We start from the raw sequence: 17,466 nt of genomic DNA on the forward strand, positions 1-17,466 counted from the left end.
AGACAGTGATAGAAACCATTAAAAATAAAATGAAAAGAGAAAATAATGAGATCTGGTGCCCTCTTCTTGTGTGTACATACATAATAAATAAAGAAATCTTTTTTAAAAAGAAATAAAAAACTTTGAAATAAATCCTGAAATATTTTTAAAATTATAAACTATAAACTTGGAGATCCAAGAGACTTTTAATCCCAAAACAAATGAGACTTGAGGACACTACTTGTAAGCATATCAAAGAGTGTAAACCAAACAATAAAGAGAAACTCTTTGGTCCTCCCTGAACATGTTTAATAAAATAATTTTTGTCATGCTCCTAGTTCCTTTAAAAAGTTTTATTATTGTCATATTAATTCTGAATTAGCAACAGTATAAAACTTCTTTTATACACACCATTCAAAAGTGAGGAAGAGTATGTGCAGAGACAAGAAGTGCTTCAGTGACATAAAATTCAGGAAAGCACAGTCTTACCTTGTTTTGGGCTTTTGCCACACTCAGCAGAAAATCCTGTTGATGAGAGTCACTGATAAACACCAGTAGTTCTCTATAGCCTGGCTTTTCTTACTGATCTGCTTTGTGTTCTTGAAGCTCTTTTCTTTTGTAGATTTATTTACTTATGTCATGGGGATGCACATGTATGTGAGTGCCGACAGGAGATAGCGACGGATCCCTTAAAGCTGGAGTTAGTTATAGGTAGTTGTGAATGCCTGACACCAGTGATGGGAACTCTGGTCTTCTGCACAAGCAGGAAGCCCTCTTAACCAATGAGAAATTTCTCCAACCCAGAATCTATGCTTTTCAAAGAACATTTAAAGCTTATATCATTGATCAACAATAAATTCAGTGGGGGGTGGATCATGTGTTCTCCCTTTTATGTAGCCTAGACTGGTCTCAATTTGAAGATTATCTTCCCTCAGCCACCTTAAATACTGAGATAAAGATAAACACCACCATGCTAACTAAATTCAACACAAAGTTTAGACACTATTGAATGTGTACTAGTACATGTACAGAATCCTCCCTTCAAAGTATTCATGTCTAGCAAGGAAAGATAATAACTGAACAATTACCATTAAAATGCTATGTTTTAAACAACAGAGACCAGATGTTGTAAAACCTTTAGGCAAGGTTCAACAAACAAATTGGCTATCTAAAATCTACCCTTTATTTCTCTTTGAGCCCTGTATAAATTTAGGAATTCAGAATCCAAATACACAGATAAATACAGTTCCTAAATATCTGAAATGCTTGACTTTACTTCTTTGAACTGTGATTTTCACAAGAGGAAGAATCATGATACAAACTCAAAGAAACTCCTCACTTCATTCCATAGTTTTTCCTTCCTATCATGTGGTTCTAAGGAACACTAGATGACAAATACTTCTAACCTTAAACTATACTGAAATGGAAAAGATATACTCTATTAGAAACACTCCATCAAAGATGGGTACCAAATTTATGTCAAAATATGAATGATCAAAATATCTGTTGTAAGGTTTACATTTTTATGAGATTGTTTTGAAGTGCTTTTAAAAAACATAGTTTCTAAAAATAAGTAAAACTTGGAAGAATTATAATTATGAAAACATAGGATGAAAAGAAAAGTGGGGAAGCCAGGCAGTGGTGGTGCACACCTTTAATCCCAGCACTCAGAAGGCAGAGGCAGGTGGATCTGTGTGAGTTCGAGGCCAGCATGGTCTACAGAGCAAATGCTAGAACAGATTCCAAAAGCTACAGAGAAACCCTGTCTTGGGACAAAACAAAAGAAAGAAAGTTATTCAAGAGCTAATAATGAATGCTTTCATTTTCCATCCTGTTAACTATTTTTCATTCATCACAAAATAAGTAGATATAGATTTATGAATAAGAAAATATCAGCATATTCTAAAAATACAAGGTTATAATTTAGCACATGTTGGGAATAGCATTGCAATGATTATCAAAAATCTCTATTAAATACTACCTTGGCTGGAGAAATCATAGACTTGAGACAAAAACCTACTACTTCCATTTTCCTAAACCAATACAATTTCTAACTGTGCTTTCAATGCATACCCTGATAGTGTAGCTCTCACCCTTCAAAGAATCTTCTTTTTTCAATAGGTAGAGACCCACAACTGGTCAAAAGGCAGAAAGTAAGGGACTCTGGGATGCCAAACACCAACTGTTAACATGTGTAACAGAACCCTTAGACCTAACTCTCAGAGAAAAACATGTAAGAGGGGACAAAAGAAATTAAGGGCAGGGGTTCTGGACACCTGTTGCTAGATGTTTTTCCCTATGCATTTCCCTATTAAGTGGAAAAATCTACATATGAAATCTTAACAATACATTGTCTGAACAAGTATAATGACAATCATAGAGAACATGTGTCAACATGGAAAAGGGAAATTCCATGTGTTTCCACATCCAGATAAATAGTCAGTGGCTTTTGAGAGAGAATCTCCAGGGGTAAATTCCAGTATAGAATGTTCGATCCTAGGTAGTTACAAACTTCATTTACATCATAAAAGAACTTTTAATTCATTGAAATAAAAACTATTTTGTGGATCTCCTAGACTACTTAAACTCAAGAGTATGTGAAATCTTGAGAAAGTGGACTGGGGAAATGGCTCAGTGTTAAAGAACCCTTGTTATTATTCCAGAGTACTCCAGTACAATTCACAGAACCTACATGGTGGCTCACAACCATCAGTAAGTCCAGAGAATCTGATATCCTCTTCTGGGCCTCCGCAGGCACCAAGCTTACAATGGATTACAAGCACCCATACACATTGGATAGATAGATAGATAGATAGATAGATAGATAGATAGATAGATAGATAGATAGACAGACAAATAAATTTTAAAAAAGAGCTCCAAGAAAATGAGAAGAACAAATTCTCTGGACCTTCAATGCTAATGCCATAAACTCCTTTTTTTTGTTGTTATTCAAGACAAGGTTTCTCTGTGTGACCCTGACTGTACAGGAACTTGTTCTGTAGACCAGAGAAGGCTGGCCTCGAATTCAAAGATCTGCCTGCCTCTGCCTCTGAAGTGCTGGGATTAAAGGCATGTACCATCACTGTCAAAATTATTGATGAAGCAAATTTTGCCATGTATTGTGGAAAGTGGAATGAAGTTTAAATGTTACCAGAACACTTTGCTTTCAATAACATTGCAAGATGTAGGTGTCAAGAGAAAAGCGGGTGATTGAGGGCACCTTACAAACCTTTGATGATATTTTTTGTCTTCCTCAGTAAACTACAAGCTCTATAAAGGTAAAAGATAGCACAATTGAGCCATCATACCATACTCAGCCCTAACCATGGTTAGGTATACAATATTTTAATAAATGAGTGGAATAAAAAGTACATTGGATGCTAGTGCATATACTATAAATCTGCCAGATATCGTAAAATGGAATTTCTCATTAAATAATAGAAACTAGGGAGTCTTGTCAAGTAAAGACAGCTTTAAAAATACAAAGACTTCAAAATCTGGTTGATGAATTTTCTTTCTAGATGCTCCTCTTGAATGTGCACCCTTCCCCTTCCATTTTTCCATTGTGTTGTGAAACAAAATGAGGCCCTTTGACAGAAAGTAAATGGATAATGACCCATGCTTTATAACCTCAGGACTGTGAGATAATAAACTTTTTTTCCACAAATTACCCAACCTCAGGTAGTTTGGTATTCTAAGCCAAATGTACTAACTCAAGAGCCTACAGTAATAATAAGTGAGCTAAGTAAGAAAGAATAAGTAAAGCCTATGGAACAGTATGTGATCAAAATTACAGTCACTATAATATGAAGAAATAATAACTTTAATAGCTATAGTATAAAATCCATTTCAGCGGTCTTTTGTTGCACTTTCATACTTCAAAGACCTTCTAAGGTTTTAAGTTTGAACTGCTAATAACTACATAAATAGCTTTTAGCAAAGACTTAACTGCTAGCATTGCAGGGAACAAGGTCCTTGTAGTACACTGGAGGCCTCTGCATCAATCCACATGCAAAGGACATTAGGAAAAAAAATTTAAAGAGTTTATAGTTGGAAGGGGAAGACAACTAATGATGAACACAAATGTAATACATGTACATCATCAAATCAAAACTACTATCAAAAAAAGGAAGCACTAAGGAAGATGGGGAGTCCAGTGTAGGTGGGGAGAAGCAAGTATCCTTGCAAATTCAGCAGTCAGAGGTTTCCTGAGAAGAGATCATTCAGGGACATAATCAAAACGAAGAACGAACTTGGCCATGTGGATGTCATTCTGTAAACAAATGTGTAATCAAGTCTGTCAATTTGTTGATTAACTATTGGTGCAGAAGAATTGCCTGTATTCTGTCAATCAAGTTTTAAATAAAAGCTGATTGGCCAGGCAGGAAGTATAGGTGGGTCAACAAGACAGGAAGTAGAGGCGGGGTGATGAGAACAGAAGTATTCTGAGAAGCAGGAAGCTCCCTCCACAGTTCTGCCCAGATCACTGAAGAAGCAAGATGTGAGCTGCCCCATTGAGAAAAGTACTCAGTCATGTGGCTAACATAAATAAGAATAATGGGTTCATATAAGTTATAAGAGTTAGCAAGAAGCCTGAGCTAATGGGCCAATCAATTTATATCTAATGCAGACTCTGTGTGATTCTTTGGGGCTTGTCGGTTGTGGGAACTGGATAGGACAAAGCCACATAATAAAAACCCTTCTAAATAAAAATAAATAAATAAAGATTTACAATTGTCCATTTAGTGAGCACTCAATAAATATTTTAAGTAAATATCTTTAATGAGGCAAATTAAATTAGCATGCTTGAATTTCAGAGACCACCCTTCACCAGCTTCATTGTCTTAACAGAATATAACAACATTCATATAACAATGTTGTTTTCCTAACACCAGTTTAATTTGTGGTCAGAATTTTTACCATGATATAAAATATGACTATGACTCTACATAGGCTTACCAGCATACTTGTGGCTCTTGTGAAGCAAGGCATATATACAGTACAGTTTCTATAGGAAAGTATAATAAAAATAGCTGAGAAATAAAAGTATTGGGAAAATTAAATGGATTGTTTTTAGTGCCCAGATCTTGGTATGTGTTCCAAAAAGAAGAAATTATATAACTAGACTAATAAAATAATAATTCAAAAATATTCAAGAGAACTAGAGAAACAATAAAAATTATAAAGACTAGAAATAGTCAAGAGAAAAAATGAATCATATAATAGCACTGAACTCTCAACAAGGTATGAAAAATATTCATGTCGGATTATAAAATAAACATCCAAATATATATTTTAATATCCTCCCTAGTACATTTTAGTATTTCCCTGAACCAATTTTATTCATGTGTAATTTATGTTTCTATGTCAAACACCTGCATGTTATAAATATATTAGTACAAAAACCTATTTTAAGGTTTTTATTAAATCAGAAGTATATGTGAGTGCACTTTCAGTTGAAGAAGTTAATGCAAGAGTTGCTGGCTAGTTATGGTACAAAACTGAGCCAAGAAAAGCATTCACTTATTTATATACTGCAGCACCTGAAAATGTCTCATTTACACTGTGCCCAGAACCACAAAATTTATCAAATAAATTTCCATACTCCCCAATCTAAGCAAAAGCTACATTTCCAAATACACTGTGAAATTCACATTACCCTAAAAATAAAATATTAGCACTATGCAGTTGTATCCACATACAGGAAAAAGAAGAGGTCGTATTCTATAAATTTTGAAAATAATAACTTGCAGAAGATTTTTATTTAAAAAGTACCTCAGATTTAAAACAGGACAATAATGAAACTTATGGACATTTTATGCAAAAAGAAGAGAAATACCACTTAAAGCTTAAAAATGAGGGGTCCGGGTATTGTATTAATTGATGGTATTGTAAAAACAAATACTGAAAATGTCTGCTTAAATTAGTTAATACCTACAACCAGTCTTTTATACTAGCATGGAAAAACTATGGTATCTTGACTGCTTTTATCAACTCCATTAACATACAGAGATGAAGTCCAACTAAAAGATTGGTTATTGATAATTTAGTATACTTCAGAACTATATGTAACTTTTCCCTCTTCCCCAGGAGATATTTATCAATGTCTAGAGACATGGTGAGTTATAATACTAGAGTGGAGAGAGGGAGAGAAGGGAGGTGGCAGCACCACTAGTACCTAGTGTCTCTCTCACTTCCTCTTTTTTTTTTTTTCTTGAGAGAGGGTTTCTCTTGGTGCCTGTCCTGGGACTATCTCTTGTAGACTAGGCTGTCCTCTAACTCACAGAGATCTGCCTGCCTCTGCCTCCTGAGGAAGGGGATTAAAGGCTTGTGCCACCACTGCCAGGAGCACCTAGTCTATTGTTTGATAGAGCCAAGGACTATTGATAAATATGTTACAGTGAACAGGACAGCTCTCCAAAATAGCCAACAGCACCTAAAACTATCTAAATAATAGCAGCACTGGATTTTAGACATTCAATGGCTTAGTTACTTTTCTGTTACCATAATAAAATACCTTGACAAATGCAATTCAAAGGAGAAGGAATTTATTCGGGCCTACAGTTCAAGGTTACAGTTCATCATGATTAGGAAGACATGAAGAGGAGAGTGGTTGGTAACATTGCATCCACAGTCAGAAAAATGAACAGGAAGTAAGATTGGGTTATAAAACATCAAGCTCCATCTCCAGTTATCCACTAACTCCAGCAATGCTCCCTTTTCTAAAGGTTTTAGGCCCTTCCCAAATAACACCATCAGCTGGGATCTAAATGTTCAAAACATATAAGCTTATCAGAGCATGTCACATTCAAGCCACAAGACTTTGCTTACATGTCTTTGTTTAAAACCCAACCCCTTGCCTAGGACAACCAACCATGACAAGAATTTTAAGGTCAAATGAAACCAAGGCATAAACTTCATAAAGTAGTTCTAAGCAAAGGACAATATATAGAAAATGTACTGATCTGTATATGTCAAGAAGACAGAGTCCTACTTTTACCTAATATCCACCTTCCTACTTGCTAAAAGATAATTTTCTACTCCTCTTTGTGTGTTTATTTTTTAGTTTTTATCATACAATTTCCCATGTATTTACAAAATAAATAATACAAACCATCCAGCTTTAACAAGTGTCAACACTGTGTCATTTTTTAAAATCTATGTTTCTTTTTTTATTGAGCTTTACATTTTCTGCTCCCTTCCTTGCTTTTCCCCTCCCCTTCAACCCTCTCCCAAGATCCCCATACTTCCAATTTACTCAGGAGATCTTGTCTTTTTCTAGTTCCCATGTAGATTAGATCTATGTGTGTCTCTCTTAGGGTTCTCATTGTTGTCTAGGTTTTCTGGGATTGTGATTTGTGACTAGTTTTGTTGTTGTTGTTTTGTTTTATTTTTAAAAACCACTTATGAGTGAGTACATGTGATAATTGTCATTCTGTGTCTGGGTTACCTCACTCAAAATGACGTTTTCTAGCTCCATCCATTTGCCTGCAAAATTCAAGATGTCGTTAATTTTTTCTGCTGTATAGAATTCCATTGTGTAAATGTACCACATTTTCCTTATCCATTCTTCAGTCAAGGAGCACTTAGGTTGTTTCCAGGTTCTGGCTATGACAAACAATGCTGCCATGAACATAGTTGAGTACATGTCCTTGTGGCACGATTGAGCACCCTTTGGATATATACCCAAACACGGTATTACTGCGTCTTGAGGAAAGTTGTTTCCTAATTTTCTGAGAAATTGCCACACTGACATCCAAAGGGGCTGTACTAGCTTGCATTCCCACCAGCAATGCAGGAGTGTTCCCTTTTCCCCACATCCTCTCCAGAATAAGTTGTCATCAGTGTTTTTGATCTTGGCCATTCTTATAGGTATAAGATAAAAATCTCAGAGTTGTTTTGATTTGCATTTCTGTGATGACTAAGGATGTTGAACATTTCCTTCAGTGTCTTTCAGCCATTTTAGATTCCTCTGTTGAGATTTCTCTATTTAAGTCTATACTCCATTTTTTTATTGGATTATGTGTTCTTTTGATGACCAATTTCTTGAGTTCTTTGTATATTTTGGAGATCAGTCCTCTGTCTAATGTGGGGTTGGTGAAGATATTTTCCCATTTTGTAGGCTGCTGTTTTGTCTTGTTGACCGTGTCCTTTGCTTTACAGAAGCTTTTCAGCTTCTGGAGATCCCATTTATTGTTTCTCTCAGTGCCTGTGCTGGTGGAGTTATATTTAGGAAGTGGTCTCCTGTGCCAATGCTTTCAAGTGTACTTCCCACTAGAAAATCTATGTTTTTGTCATTTTTGGTTAGTTGATTTTTCTTGACTATTTAAAAGCAAATGACAGAGGGCATATTCTTTTACCAGCTGATATTTAATTTTTCTTCAGTATTTACCCTTGAAGGAAGCTGATCGACATGAGCTAGATACAGTGAACCTAAGAAGAAGTAAAAGAGGATTAATCAGATGACGTGAGAAAGAGATGGCAGAAACCAGAGCAGTTATCCCAAATACAAAGTGATAGTAGGGTGAGCCCTCCAAGAATTTATGACAGGAGCATAGGGCTCAACTGAAAGCTGTAAAGGCAGTTGCAGTCAGGCATAAATGCAATATGTAAGGATTTCTGAACAGAGGCAGAAGTGAGATGATACCACATCGATATAAACAATAAGGGTTCTGACTCAGGAGTGCTAATAAGTTCTAATGTCTTCATAGCTTTAACAGTTTAACAGCTATATAGAGTAAGATGATAAAACTGAGAGTCAAGGGAAGCAGAGAAAATACAGATCAGTAAAGAATAAGGAAATGGTCACACCTAAACCACAAGAAACCAATTGGGGTTTTTTTGTTTAAGAGCTGAAATAGTGAAATTTGGTATAGGAAATCTATTGTACTCCCCTACTATGTTCAGAGATTATTGCAGAAAAGGGGGCAGAAAGAATGTAAGAGCCAGAGGAAGGGAATGGTATGGAAAACTCACTTACAAGAATGACATGACTATTTCATTCTTGAATTCATGACAACTTTGATCAACTGACCAAGACTGGGCCTGGTAACATTCTGTCATGGAAGTAAGTGTGTGTGTGTGTGTGTGTGTGTGTGTGTGTGTGTGTGTGTGTCGGGGTGTTAACAGAGTCCCTTCCTCCCTGGGGATATATACACAATTAATGGTTGATACAGAGAGAGATTTTCTTCAGTGGTATAACCATTGATGAAGTTTTCATGCTCTCATAAACAGCCTTAATGAAACTTATTGTCACAAGCACACATGCACACACACATAAAGCAAAGGGAATTAAAATAAGGCTACCAACATTCATCAGGGAACATATGGCAGGTGCAGGAGGAGATCACCTTTAATGTAGTTTTTCATTACAATACAGAGTGCCATCCACTTCCTTCATCTGGCTTCAAGGATTCTCAGGTAATGTTTGCATTTTACATAAATTCCATCCTCTGGAGAGAGTTTTAAAACCATTGAGAAAGCCATTAATTACCTGCCTACCAGAAAAACAATGTATTCTTTTTAAATCTAATATATGTATATGATGTGTACATATATGGATAACATTGTCATATGTATGGATGTGGATACATGCATGCCACAGCATATATGCAGGAGTCAGAGAAAAACCTCAGGTCTTGATCCTCTCCTTTTGTCATTTGAAATAAGCTCTTTTTTTTTTTTTTAGTTTGCTGGTATATATGTTATACTAACTCACCTATGAACTTGCTGCAAATGGGTTGCACTTTCACCAATAGCCTCTCCTAGGCTCTCTTCATGCCAAGCCTCAATTTCTTTGCATGACCCCTTCAATCCTAGGCCTTCAACTGCTACTGAGGTTGGTTGCACCATCATCTATGACCTCTCCTTGCCTTTCACAGTGCCAAGCCTCAGTTTCTCTCCATGACCCCTTCATTCCTTCAAAACTAGTAACACCTGGGTGACACACATTCCCAAGTCTGGCTACCAACATGAGGTATAACCATCGCCACCTCTGGAACACAGCTTTTCTGTGCTCTCAGAAAACACTTCCCAGAAGTTTTTACCTCAACAATGCTGGTCTTTTCTTAATTAGCACTAATTTCTTAGCTCCAGATAACCAGCATAAATTGTCTGAGTAACATAAAGGTTTAATTTTAGTAATCCTGGCATCTTTTTAATCACAGCTGATTCTTCAGCCCCGGCTAACCAGAACCACAGAATCTTAACTCAAAATAACAATTGGCCCTGATTGGGTCTTTAAACTTCCCTCTGAAATTTCACAAGCCTGGCCTCCACCCTCTGCACTGCTTTCAACATTCTTATCTTCCGAACTCCCACAGAACATCACTCAGAGGTCTTAACACTCAATGGTTCTTCTAGCCCAGGTTCCAGAAATCCTTCAACACAATTGTAATATGTATTGTAAAATACTATTTTAAGGTATGTTACTTTTGTTTATGCTGTGGAACATTTGTTTAATGATGCAAAGATGTATTGTTTTTGTTTATGCTGCATTTGTTTAACCTGTGAAGCTGTGATTCTTTGCCTGTCTAAAACACCTGATGGTCTAAGAAAGTGCTAAATGGCCAACAGTGAGGCAAAAGAAAGGATAGGCTGGCTGGAAGGCAGAGAAGACAAATAGGAGGAGGAATCTCAGAGAAAAAAAAAGCATGTAACAGAAACCCTAAAAGTCTAGCTTCTAAGGTCGCCTTTCAGAGTTCAATTATAGGTCTCCACAATAGGAGATGGGGGCAAAAGTCTGGATCTCAGAATCTGAGGTTTAAGAAATTTATTCACAACATGTTCCAGGTTCTGTCTACTCATGTTTCTTTATTCTTCTTTTTATTTCCATCCCATTACAAATGTTTCTAGCAATACATACCCTTAAAACCAGCAAGTCCTCAGTCCTAGCAGGTTCCAGGGTCAAAATTTTTTTGCTCCTTAAAAATCAGATAAGAACTTTCACACACACACACACACACAGAGAGAGAGAGAGAGAGAGAGAGAGAGAGAGAGAGAGAAATAGAGAGAGAGACAGAGAGACAGAGAGACAGAGAGATCCGTGGCTGTCAGCTCAAAGATGGAAGTGGTTAGTATATGTCTGCTGAACTCCTTAATGGCCAAAGTTAGTTAAGAAAGGAATTAAATCATCAGGGACTCCTAAAAGGGAAGGTTAGTGCACTACGCTTCATTTTTAGGTGGTAGATAGAAGGGCTAAATGGTTTATTTTCAGTAAAATTATGAATAGGGCATGGATTGTATTTTTTTTCAAAGTTTATTAAATTATGAAAGTTTCCATTTCCGCCCCTCCTCCCAACATCCTCCCACTCCCCCCCTCCCCCTCCTCCTCCCTCTCCATCCCTAAGAGCAGTTAGGGCTTCCAACCCTGTGGGAAGTTCAAGTTCCTTCCCCCTCCTTCCAGGTCCTGGAAGGTGAGTATTCGAACAGACTGGATCCCAAAAAATCCAGTATATGCAGAGGAAACAAGTCCCAGTGTCATTGTCAGTGGCTTTTCAGAAAGGCTCCAGGCCAGCCACATTCAGAGAATCCGGCCACATTCAGAAAATCTGGTTGGATCACATGTTCGTTCAATCCCAGTCCAACTGGCCTTGGTGAACTCTCATTAGATCAATCAAAGCAATCCATAGATTCAACGCAATTCCCACCAAAATTCCATCAAACTTCTTCACAGACCTTGAGAGAACAATAATCAAGTTTATATGGCAAAACAAAAAACCCAGGATAGCCAAAACAATCTTATACAATAAAGGAACTTCTGGAGGCATTACCATCCCTGACTTCAAACTCTATTACAGAGCAACAGTATTGAAAACAGCTTGGTATTGGCATAACAACAGAGAAGTTGACCTATGGAATCGAATAGAAGACCCAGGTATTAACCCACAAACGTATGAACACCTGATATTTGACAAGGGAGCTAAAGGTATACAATGGAAGAAGGAAAGCATCTTTAACAAATCGTGCTGGCATAACTGGATGTCAACCTGTAGAAGAATGAAAATAGATCCATATCTATCACCATGCACAAAACTCAGGTCCAAATAGATTAAAGACATCAACATTAATCCGACCACTTTGAACCTGATAGAAGAGAAAGTAGGAAGTAGTCTACAAGATATAGGCACAGGAGACCAGTTCCTAAGCAGAACCCCGGGAGCGCAGACAATAAGAGAAGCAACGGATTGTATTTTAAATCAGAGCACTGCTTCTTTTCTCCCAGCATGCTTAGAGAATACCAGGCAACCAGGCAACCTCTGTAAACAGTCAGGGGGAAGTTGATCTGATTAGTTTCTGATCTGATTAGCATATTCACCGGGAGCTGCAGTTAGGTCTGTTTTGCTCTAGGCAGTAGTGACAAAAGGGAGACCCAGGCCTCCAAATTATCAATTTCAGGGTATGCTGTTATCAGTCATTCAGATCGCGGGGTAAAACCAGAGCAGCAACTTGGGAAAGTAGTAATTTTATGTCTACTGGCCAATCAGTGTTTTATTAAAGGAATACAACTGATAAATCTTTACAGGGTACAAGATCATTGTCCCACAGCAAAGATAGATTTAGCACTTAAAGTTTTTCTAAGAATATTTTCAAGAGATGGTACAACTGTAGCTCAATACTACAGCTCACTCCGCTACTTCCACATCTTTTTAAAATCCAGGTTCAGCATAGGTTATGTTTGCCTTTCTGAATCTGGCTTATTTTTTAATGTGATGATCGCTAACTCCACCCATTTTCATGCAAATGTTATGGTTTCAGTCATCTTTATGGAGGAGTAATATTCCATTGTGTAGATATGTCATATCTTCTGTGTTCATTGATCTATTTTAGGAATGTAAATTTATCTAGAAATGTGAAAAACAGTATGAAAATTCCTTAGAAAACTAAAAAGAAATTATGAATCACAATGTAGAAAATTGGCCAAAGAAGGGGCTGTAAGAGTAAAGCCCAAGACATGTTCAACATATTCAAACTGAATAATCAGTTGTAGGATATTTGTACACTGTGTGAAAGTATATTTGCTGTGATTGGTGTAATAAGAAGGTGAACAGCCAATAGCTAAGCAGGAAGTAGAGGCAGAACTTTCAGGGAGAGAAAGGAAGAGAATCTAGGCATGAGATATTCCAGGAGACATGGAAGAAGCAGGAGGGGCAGAATATAAATTAATATAAAGGGGTTAATGTGTTATAAGAGCTGGTTAAAAGCAAGGCTAAGCTAAGGCCAAGTTTTCATAACTAATAACGAGTCTCTGTGTCATTATTTTGGAGCTGGCAGTTGAGATGGAGAAAAACTTACTGCAATCTGATGTTTCAGTGACTTTGACAAGAGGTACAGAATGTACCATCACTAATATTTTTTAGAAAAAATGAAAGGTCTAAGAATGGCCAACAAGCTATTTTTGGATGAACTCTATTGTGAAAGCTTTTATTTCATACAGGCATATGCTATATTTGTAAAGCAAATCATCTTAACAGGATCTAATAGTGACAACCACACATCAATTAATGGCAACCTTCAATTCTTAGCAAGGATGCCCCAAATTCAGAAATGAGTCTGAAGTTTCAGTGTATTAGTGACTGAAGAAACCCCCTCACTGTTTTAAAAAGCTGATTCCAACATTTACACATCCTTTGACTGTCCACAGCAGCTTTTAAAAGCTGAACATTTGAAGGAAACCAACAACTGTATTCATTAAAGCCCTGTTTGAAAGGGGGCAGTCAGTCATATTCATAAAAGGAAACTTATACAAACCTGTCTCAGGAACAGGGGCTTCCCAAAACTAGCATGGCACATCCTCATGCCTAAACTTTCTAGAATATGTTGGAGTTGTAACAGATTAAGTAAAGTGCTACAGATCCCCAAGTGGCTGCAGCACGCCATGAGTCCCAGGCAGGGTAGCTACGTGGTGGGTGAGAGACCTTGATGGGGCAACCAGTTCCACAAAAAGAGACAGATGGATGGGCACACCGTGAGACCACGCCCAGGTCTCCGAAGGCAGCTGGTCCCGGGCAGGGAGCCATGTGGCAGGCGAGAAATAGAGACATGGATAGGCATGCCATGCAGAGTGAGGAGAGAGAGAGGGAGAGAGAGAGAGAGAGAGAGAAACAGAAGAGGGAAAGGGAGAAGTGGGGAAAGGGGAGAAACAGAAGCTGCCTCTTCAAGAGGGAGATAAAAAAGGAAGGGGCTCAGGCTAGAAGCTGAAGATCAGCCTGTCTCAGCAGATGGGGGAGGGAGTGGGCATGGCTTGTCAATTAAAGGGACAAAGCAGATCATTACAGAGTTCCAGGTATTTATAAACTTGCCTGTGGGGGAAGTAGTGTTTGGAGGTATGCAATAGTAACTGCCTTTCACTAAATGCAACTAGAACCCATTTTAGCAATCTGAAACTTAAGAGTATTTTTGGACCAATTTAATCTTTGTTTTTCTTTTTTTGGTTTGAAAAACCTCAAGACAGGTTTTCTATGTGTAGCCCTGCTGTAGATCAGGTTCTGCCTCCCTCCCAAGTGCTAACATGCATCACCATCACCCAGCTAAAAGTTTTTTCATAGATAATTCTCTATAAAAAGGTTGTAACAGGTCAACACAACTGAATAATTAACTACATATTTATGATTATTTTATGTTAACTGACAATTTATGTGACTGTTCTATTTTCTTGAATCTCACTTAAATTTTGTCTGTTTATCTGACTATTTATTACTGAACGTTTAATATTACATTTTATACGAAGTCTACTTTCTTCAGAACTCCTTGTGAGCTAAAGTGGATTCTTATTCACGTAGTCAGACCCATTTTCTGTTTTCTTCTTACAAATACCTCAGCACTATCTCATTTCTCACTCCCCTTTTGCTCTTCCTCCTCTTCAGTGAGTTCCTTCTAGTTTTATGATCAACATATAACCATAAACACATATTCACACACACATATACTATTTTAAATCAAGGTTCTACATATATGAGAAAATATGTGGTACTTGTTTGAGACTGGTTTATTTTTCACTTAATAACAACACTTAGATTTTGGCCCAGTGGAAAATTATTTTGTGTTTCTGGCTTTCAGAACTATGGGAAAATCAATTTCTACTGCTTTGAGTAACAAATATAGTTATTTATTACATCAGATCAAGGAAATGAATATAAATAGAAATAATAAATGTTTCATGTGGTAAGTAAAACTTGAAGAATCATAAATATGACTTATATTATGACTGGGGCAAAAGATGTAAAGAACATTACAGATGACAGGAAGAAGTGGTGAGCAAAGGAACTTGTACAAGAAATTGGACAAAAATTACACATTGATTCCAAAGAATGATGCATATTGTTAAATACATTGAACTCCAGTTTTAGAATGTTAGAATTTGCCAGGCAGTGGTGGTTTTTGCCTTTAATCCCAGCACCTGGAAGACAGAGACAGGTAGATCTCTGAGTCTGAGGCCAGCCTGGACTACAGATTGAGTTCCAGGAACTTTAGACACTCCAGAACCTCACTTTATGAGAAGCAAATATGTATGTGTGTGCTTGACTGTAGTGGGAAAGTCTGGGAAAAGGAAATTCAGCATCCTGAGACCTTGGCTTTTTGGTCACATCTAGCAATTTTGTTCAGTTCCTTCCCCATAAACTTAAGTTTTAAGGGTTACGATTGCATTCCCCCAAGGCCTAGAAAAAAAAAAAATCTGGTACCCAAATTTGATAAATGGTGAACGAGTGAAGAATATTCTGCACTTTTAAGTCAGTGGTTCTCAACATGTGGGTCACAACCCCCATGACAAACCTCTATCTTCAAAACAATATTTACATTATGACTTATAATAGTAGCAAAATTGCAGTTATGCAGAAGCAACAAAAATACTTTTAAGCTTGGGAGTCACCACATGATAAGGAATTGTATTAAAGGGTCGTAGCATTAGAAAGGTTGAGAACCACTGGTTTAAGTCAATACTGGGTATGATGAGAGAGCAAGACTGAACTTGAATCCCTTACTCATAAATAACTTTATTACTGAGATAATTCTATTTAAAAATAAACAATACTGAAAAGTTGAGAAATCCGAACTCTGATTCCCCCTGCTATTCCAGAACTTGGATCCAAATCCACTGAATTGGTGGTGGCTTTCTGAACCAATGCTGAGAAGAGACAGAAAGACTGACAACCAATGAAGCTTCTTCAAACTTTCTGTTTTTACACTGGCTATCTAGAACTCGCTCTGTAGATAAGTGTGGCCTCGAACTCACAGAGATCCGCCTGCCTCTGTCTCCTAATTGCTGGGATTAAAGGCGTGCGCCACCAGCAGCAGGCATTTTTACATTTTCCAGTGTTACCACAGAAAGAAAAAATTCCATTAAATGGATTTAGTTAAGGCTCAATTAGTTAAGCCCAATTAGAGACCTGTGTTCAAGCACAAAGACCCCAAAGGTAGGGGCACAGAGATGACAGAGGATTGTTCCTGTTTCGATTCCATGACTACGTTAGCTGTAAAGACATTGGACACCATAGCCTGCCCTTAAGATCTAGCATCTGATTTATGAGAGAGCTAGCGTTCTGGATGGAGCAACACACTAACAAGACTCTCGAAAAGGAAGAAAGCAATACATTGGTTAAGGTGTGGGTTATGGGAGGAACCTGAAAGTATACAAATCTTAATACTTAACGTAAAGTTGGTATATAATACCCCCCCCCCCCAAGAAAAACCAATTACACACCAATGATTGGCAATCTCGTCAAAGATAAAGCAGATCATAACCCAGGAAGATAGACAGTACGCAGAACCCAAGCTTAACCTATGAACAGACCAAAAGATCTGTTGCTTAAAAGCTTAAAATAAAATTCGTAAAGTCAGAAACACAAATACTGAACAGTCACACTGTTATGTAGTTGCTGTCGTGAAGAAGGTACGGTATAAACATCTTTGTCTTGGGTACAGCCCCACGGTTACAGGTCGGCATAGCGCACAGTCCAATACGGAAGTCTTCCACAATGTCTTTCTATTGCTCCTGGATCCCCAGAAACATGAAAACGCGAGCTTCCTTTAGAAGCTGGCACCGAGAAGTAAGGACAACAGCTTCGGCTAACCGGAGCTGAGACCCACGTCCCCGCCGGCGGGAGCAGCTGAGGCGCGAGGCACCCTGTCGCCTTCCTTCCAGTGGCTTTGCTGGCCTGGAGCCTCGGCTTGGTCATTTCCCTCCCTGACTTTACTGCAGACAATTGTTGCTCTAAAAGCAGGCATGACTCAAAGAGACAAAATCTACCCCTCCCCTAACCTGAGTGTTGTTGCTTCCGGAAGTGGAGTCCCATTTCCGGATCAGGTTCTGGCAGCTCTAAAAAGTAACATGGCATATAATAAGAAACAGTTACAACCCGCCAAATTAGTCTTGTGTGTTTTTTTTAAAAAAAAACTAAAAAAGACTGAATAATTTCTATTACTTGATTTTTTTGTTCTAAGTCCAGAAAATAGAGCATTTTCAATACCAATCAAGCACGAGCTCTTACC

General features: G+C 37.7%; 1 long non-coding RNA gene across 1 annotated transcript; it reads right to left on the bottom strand.

Annotated features, from left to right (window-relative positions):
• Positions 1–6,510: 6,510 nt before the first annotated feature.
• Positions 6,511–17,296, bottom strand: LOC148123589 (uncharacterized). Its single transcript, XR_015734733.1, has 2 exons — positions 17,237–17,296; positions 6,511–8,412 (listed from the first exon to the last, which is right to left on the bottom strand). It is a non-coding gene; the product is annotated as an uncharacterized LOC148123589 (long non-coding RNA).
• Between the last annotated feature and the right edge of the window lie 170 nt (positions 17,297–17,466).

Source organism: Myodes glareolus, chromosome 1 (genome assembly GCF_982192425.1).
Source record: "Myodes glareolus chromosome 1, mMyoGla1.1, whole genome shotgun sequence".
In the NCBI taxonomy this organism is placed as follows: domain Eukaryota; kingdom Metazoa; phylum Chordata; class Mammalia; order Rodentia; family Cricetidae; genus Myodes; species Myodes glareolus.